The sequence below is a fragment of the Lycium ferocissimum genome, chromosome 4 (genome assembly GCF_029784015.1).
Source record: "Lycium ferocissimum isolate CSIRO_LF1 chromosome 4, AGI_CSIRO_Lferr_CH_V1, whole genome shotgun sequence".
NCBI classification, from domain to species: Eukaryota; Viridiplantae; Streptophyta; class Magnoliopsida; order Solanales; family Solanaceae; genus Lycium; species Lycium ferocissimum.
Genome location: NC_081345.1, coordinates 75,879,026 through 75,886,525, shown reverse-complemented (window position 1 = coordinate 75,886,525; position 7,500 = coordinate 75,879,026).

Here is a 7,500-nt window from a genome sequence, read left to right as displayed (position 1 = left end):
TGTGTGCACTTTATATTTGTTGGGGGTTTTTATATAAATATAAGAGGGATGACTAGCAAATATATTTGTCATCTTTTCTAACTCTAGAAAAATGAAGAAGCATGAAGAAAAAAAAGAAGACCCATTCGGCTATGGGTGGCCGAACCCATGGCCATGGAAACTTGATCAGAAAAATAATTCTTCCAAGGTTTTCTACTCTTTGGAAGGTGCTAAACAACATGGAGTGATTAGTAGAGCAAGCAAATCCTTGGTTCATGCAATCACCAACTCTAGCCAAGTGAAGAACTAAGTAGAAAAGGTAAGGTTCAATCTCATTTTTCATGTGTTATGGATGGTTTATGTGTGTTGTAGTAAGTAAGAATGGATGAAAATCATGAAATCTTGGATATTGGTGGTGAACCGTGTGGGTTATGTTGGCCGAGTATGTGTATTGTGTGTAGGAATGAAGAATTAATTTTATTTAGCATGTTTTGGTTGTTGTTGCATGGATTCCATAATGAAAATGATGGTTTAATGATTCGAATGGAAGTTGGAATCGTTTGTAGGTTGTTGGAGAAGATAATGTAATTTAATGTAGGTTTTGTGTTATTGTGGTTAATGTTGTTATTGTGTGGAATGTTGATGTAATTTATGAATTTGGAAGAAGAAAATGTGTTGTTGATGTTTCTATGGAAATTGGAGGGTTTCGGGTAAGGTTGCAAGTTGTTTGGGCCGTATGAAATATTGTGGGAATTGTTTAAAATGTTCTTGAATATTGTTTGAATGGTTTCGTATTAGTAGTTGAACGTACGAATGTGGAGGTTGGTTTGAATGTAAATAGTTGGATTGAATATAATGGGATGTTGTGGAATTATGTAGAAAAGTGTAGTTAATGTTAGAATGCGTTTTGAATTGATTGTTGATGTTCCTAGAATGATTTTGGTATTGTTGTTGATGAATTTGGCCGAGTCGAATTCTCGGGGTTGTTGAATTTACAGGGGAGGTGCTGCCCAAATTTCTGTAGATAAAATGTTAACTTAGAATTGGGTTTCTAAGCGTTTATGATTAATGTTTGGTGCCAATGATGTTATTGTAGATTTTGGAGAAGCCGAGACGTAAGTTTGGATTAACTTAGGAAGCGGACGAGGTATGTGAAGCTTACCCTTTCCTTCTTTTGGCATGTCTTGATTGTATGTAGGCTAGAACACGAGTCTCGGGGTAACTCCATTCTTAAGATCCGAGCCGTATATGATTCTTGTTCCCTTTGGATGATAATGTTCTTGATATTGTCAAACTATGGTTCTTAAATCTTTTGTATAGTTGGATTTCAAATTTTGCATAAAGAATGTTGTTTTTTTAAAGATCCCGTAACTACGAACAACCGTAACTTTCATAGACGAGCTCGGATCGCCTCGAAACGTTCATAGGAGATTCTATAATGAATAAGGTCTCCAACTTTCATAGATGGACTCGGATTGGTTTGATACTCGTCCGTGGGCCCCGAGACTTTCCCCTGTATAATACTAGCAACTTTTCAAAGGACTTAGTGTGATTAACGTCTTAACCTTCGAGCGCCGATTACTTACTTCTCTATCAAGTTTGAAATGCCGATTATGCCCCTAATTTCCATAAGTTATCTCACATGGTTTAATACGTATTTACGAGTCCTAAAGTTCTATTTGATATGTTCCCGAACAACATTCAGAAGAAACTTGATTTAACTATCGTCTTGGTTTTAAATGATAATTCACTTTGATTATTTTATGAGTTTTTGAAAAATGTTTTAAACTGCATATAGTCTCCCACGACTCTGCTCGTACATATGATTACTATATCCTTCACCGAGTCCCGGGCCGGTTACGTTTCGTGCGCACTTTGATATATTCCGGAGTATGATGTGTCCGGTACGCCGAGTCCCCTTTGGCCGGGTACCGTGTATATTTGGCGTTACGGGGTGTCACGGTGTTATGATGTGATATGATATGTCGGGTGTCGGAGATATGAAATCTTCTGGAGTATGATGTGGTGTGGCGCCAACGACGGGCGGGCGACCACCGTTCTAAGAGCCCTATGCATGATTTGTATTTTTATGAGTAACCATTTTGATACTTTGAATATTGCATTTACTTTCCGTGCTTCTGGTTTTGACTGTGATCTTGTTCACTATATTTCATGCTTTGCATACTCAGTACATATTCCGTACTGACCCCCTTTCTTCGGGGGCTGCGTTTCATGCCGCGCAGGTACAGATACTTATTTGGATGATCCACCAGCTTAGGATTCCTGTCCAGCTGACTTGGAGCGCTCCCTTGTTCTGGAGCCTATACTTGATTCAGATTCGGTTATTGCATATTTGTATATATGTTTATTAGCGGGTACGGCGGGGCCCTGTCCCGTCATATGATTTTATTAGCGGGTACGGCGGGTCGTGACACGCCGGGAGCGCACCGGACACCACGCGACGTGCGGTGCTCTTCCAGCCGCCGGACCCTACCTCCGGCCGAGCCGTTTCCGGGGGTGGGCGGGCTGTTAAACGTAAAAGATAACTCTTCCCGAGGCTCCCGCCGACGTCTCCGGACTTCCTAACGTTGCCGTCAACCGCCACGTCCCGGTTCAGGAATTTTAACCCGATTTCCTTACGGAGTACGCGCGAAACGCGCTATCTGTCGGGATTCCCCCGACCCTTAGGATCGACTAACCCATGTGCAAGTGCCGTTCACATGGAACTTTTCCCCTCTTCGGCCTTCAAAGTTCTCATTTGAATATTTGCTACTACCACCAAGATCTGCACCGACGGCCGCTCCGCCCAGGCTCACGCCCAAGGTTTTGCAGCGACCGCCGCGCCCTCCTACTCATCGGGGCCTGGCACTTGCCCCGACGGCCGGGTGTAGGTCGCGCGCTTAAGCGCCATCCATTTTCGGGGCTAGTTGATTCGGCAGGTGAGTTACGCGCCCGGTAAGCGTGACTCATCGCGACCGTGAGACCATGGCTCACAATTGCAATGAATCGTGACTCGCCTCTGCCCCACACGCATATTCTCATGATCGAGAATAAGGACATCACACAGCTAAAACCAGAAAAATCTGATTTCTCCAAAATCCCGATCCGACACTTGAAACTCATTCGGAACCCCCCAGACGCAAATCAAATATGCATATCAGTCATAAAACATGCTACGAACTAGCTTGTGCATTCAAAATTCCCAAAACAGACTTAACCCGGTGTTGACGAAGGTCAACTCCAAAACATCAAAAACCCATAATTCCAACCAATGATTTTAATCACACCCCAACTGCTCGAGACCCGACCAAAGATCTAAACTAAGTTTTAAATGACATTCTGAACCCGATGGAACAGACGAAACTTTCAAAAAAAATAAAAATATCCCCGATGTTGACTTTGGTCAACCCTTTTCATTTCTTTAACTCAGAAACCCCTAAAATCACCAAACCAATCAAAACCCGCCCGATTGCCTCGAGAACTGCGACACCCATATCCCATGTTAAATACATCAAAATAAAGCTAAGAGAGGGATCGTTTGGGCAAAAATAGGTAAAAACGTCAAAACGACCTAACGGGTCGTTACATAAAATTTTGCATCAAGTATAGAGGACATGGTTCATGAACAAATAAATAGGTACTGGAAAGATAAATAAACAAATGGAATTTAGGGATACATAGATTTAAAAAAGGAAGCAGATAGTGGTTTAACAACAAAGTGGACTTATATCATGATTAATCACTTGCTGAAATGCTATTTGAGCCTGATGATTCTCGGATGTTGAGTGTTTAAATTATTTGGTTAATATTTCTTCATCCTATACCTAGCAGTGAATTAGTTGATAAAATTAATTGTGCTTTGGCCACATGTTAAGTTATGTCCCTTGGCTAGGTACAAATAACTAATTCCAATGAGTCTCATGTGAGGTTACTCTCCTTGACTCCGCTTAACCCAAACAATTGTGAGAAGAGCGAGATGGGACACCAATTTATTTCAACCGTTGTCAAATAAAAGGAAATGAGTGGAAAGAACATGTGTAAGGGAGTGAGGTGGGTTGCGATTAATTTAATATTCCCGTAAAAATAAAAGAGAAGAATGCAATCAATTTGAGTTTAATAACCATGTGTGTTGTTATGTTCCTTGGTCAACTCTTATAAATAAAAAGGCTTTGTGTGTAGTTATGTTCCTAAACCAAAAGAATAAGTCATATTTCTAAGCGATTCAATTAGGTGAATGAGCGATTAAGTCAAACACGTTTTATCCAAGATTAATTTTAGCCAAGTATAAGTCAATAAAAGCGATCATGCTTGAACCATAGGACTCGAGGGTTCCTCATACCTTCCCCTGGACAACTGAATTCCTTACACCATCTTTTGTTTTCACGGTCCAATAATAAATAGAGTCATTTCCTTTTTATTAGGGGGTCATAAGGTTACTTGGAACATCAAAACTCAATTCCACGTGACGACTCTGTAAATTAAATAATCCTTCTCAAAATGTCACTTCAATTGGAAAAACCCTTTTAAATAAATTTAAACTAGTTTATATCATGAAAAAAAGGTGTGACAAGTTGTCTTGGGTTATAAGTCTCCACCATCTTTTCATCACAAAGGAGGCCTCAATGTCTAATGCACTTGAAATCGGCACCTCCTTCATTCATTAGAGAGCACATGTTCTCCTAAGAGGACCAGTAATGCTTATGCTTCCCCTCATTAGAGCCCCAGAAGAAATCACAGAGATACTTCTCTATTTGTTCTAAGGAGGTTTTGGGGGTGATATCGCTGCTAGAAGGTGCATACTTTAGGACTGAAGGATTTGTTGAATGATATTTGTCTTACCACTGAATTATAGCATATTACCCTGTAACCTTCCTCTTTTTTTCAAAATTTTGGTAGTTATGTCAGAGAAGTAACAAATCTTTCACCTCCCTACATATATAGGGCATCCTAAGTATATAAGAGGGAAATCTTGATGCTTGAAAGTAGCATTCCTGATGTTTTTATCTGTGTGAGGGGCAGTAAGGAAAGAGGTAACGGGCATGTTGATCTTCTGGCCTGAAACTTGCTCATATTTCCTTAGTTGCCCCATTGTCATCTTGAGAGTTTTCTTGTCATAGAAGGAGAATAAGATTTATCTACGGACCATTTATGGGAATGGTAAAGCTCTTGTACTTCTTTTTGAGAAAGAGGTTGTTGAGCATAACTTATATGATTTATGTAGCTATAACAAAAAGTAAAGGCGAGAGTAGGTATCTTTGTTTGAGATCCCTGGGGGATTGAAAAAAACCCACTCTATTACCATTGAAAATGATATAATACCATGCATTAGAAACCAATCTCAGGCTGATGTTATTGAATTCCTCATTAAAACCCATTCTAGTCAAAACTTTCAGTAATTTCCAGGAAACTCTCTCTTATGCTTTCTCCATGTCTGGCTTCATAACCATATTTGCCTAAGTTTTGGCTTTCTTGATGTTGTAAATGATCTACTGAGTAAGCATGTCACGACCCAATTCTGCCAAAGTCGTGCGGGCACGTACCTTCCCACCTCAGTAAGCAAACCCTCAACCCAACAATGAATAATTATATAAATGATGAAATTAAACAGTGAAATAGAACAATTACGTAAGTCCGATGATATATATATATATATATATATATATATATATATATATATATATATATATATATAATAGTAGAAAAGTGCGGAATGACAATAAACACCCCCAGGGTCTGGTCTGAATAATACAAGAGCATCTAAGGGAATAATACAATCTGGAATACTAATACATGAGTGTCTATGTCTCTGAAATTAAGTAGGACAAATGATAGAGAAGTCTTCAAGGTCAGCGGACGGTCATGCTCACCCAGGAAACTCGAGAGAAAGCTGAAGCGTCGATCAGCCATGGGTCACGGAAGTAGATCCGACCTGATACTCTGCATTCATAAAAGAATGTAGCAAGTGCAGGTCAGTACAAACAACAGTACTGGTAGGCATCATCGGCCGACTAAGCATAGCTAGCACAATTTAGATAATAAAGCAGATAAGCAATATAAACTAACCAAGCATAAGACAATATGATCACAACCGAGTATCCGTCATCGCCTATGTAAAGCATCTAATCTCAAATATGTCAAGTCTGAATATATCCGATCCAATCCAACATCACAATCCAATAACCAAACATCTCAATCAACCATAATGCAATGTAATGCAATAATGGTTTGAATGCAATGCAATGCCATGCAAATGAGGTGTACACATGTACTTCGGATGGAAATATCGATGTCTCGGTAGCACAACCCAGCGTGACTCGCGAAGTCTAAGTGCCACCCGTCCCGAATATTTGCCCAACAAACAGACGGGACCCCGGATCTTTTCCCATGAGGGGTTCTCACCAGCACTACCCTGGGGGACCCGCGGAGTCCGTGCACTAACAACTATTCAGGAAACATTATCGGAATTGGCCATGCAACAACGATGCCGGAATGAATCATCGTACATCGGCCATCTCACAATCACTCAAGTAAAAGAGTTTATCAAATATTAGTTTCATACAATCAACGATTCCGAAATTGATCTTCAGACATTGGCCTTCTTACAATCACTCAAGTAAAAGAGTTTATCACATATAAGTTTCATACAATCAACGATTCCGGAATTGATCTTCGGACATCGGCCTTCTCACAATCACACAAGTAAAAGATTTTATCAAAATACAAGTTCACACAATCAAGGATACCGGATCATCACCGGGTATCGACCATGCATCGTGAATGAGTGAGAATGCGTGCAATGTGTGTATCAACATCATCAATCAAGTTCAATATCACAAATAACAACAATGTATCCGAACCACAAATACCACAGTGGGTATGCTAATAATATATCCAAATCAAATGAAAAACAGGATCTAATATCTACCGACAACTCGTGGCTTCAAGCCAACACAATAGAACAGTCAAGCACAACTCAACGAGGGGGCTAGTCCCAAGGCAATACCTAACCCAACTTTATACCCAAAGGTTCACATGCTGTCTCTGACAATATAATCTAAATATGTGCTTCGCTATGTGAAGTCTCACCAAGGGTAAGCTATAACCTATCTGGATGGCCGAACCGCAACACTAACAACCCACTCATTTGCCTTGCCTTTCTGCTGAACCTCAGAACCAAAGTAGTCTAAGCATAATCGAATTCTAGATTAGAAATCATGAAGAATGATGCTAATATTGCTACTATTCAATTTAGGTCAATTCTTGCCCTAGAAATTGGGGAAACGGGCTGACAAGGGCAAAACGGGAAATTCTGAAGCAAAATACCAAATTAAGTACTAGGCGATCATAACCTAATCACTAATTGCTAATTTAAATCAATGATTAATTTCTGATTTCAAGCAAAACCCCTAAATTGGGTATCAACCCTAAGTCTTTGATTACGAAATTCAACGCTAAAAGTGGAAGATATACGATAAATAAGCTTAGATTCATCAAATTTTAACATAAACATCATCAATTTAT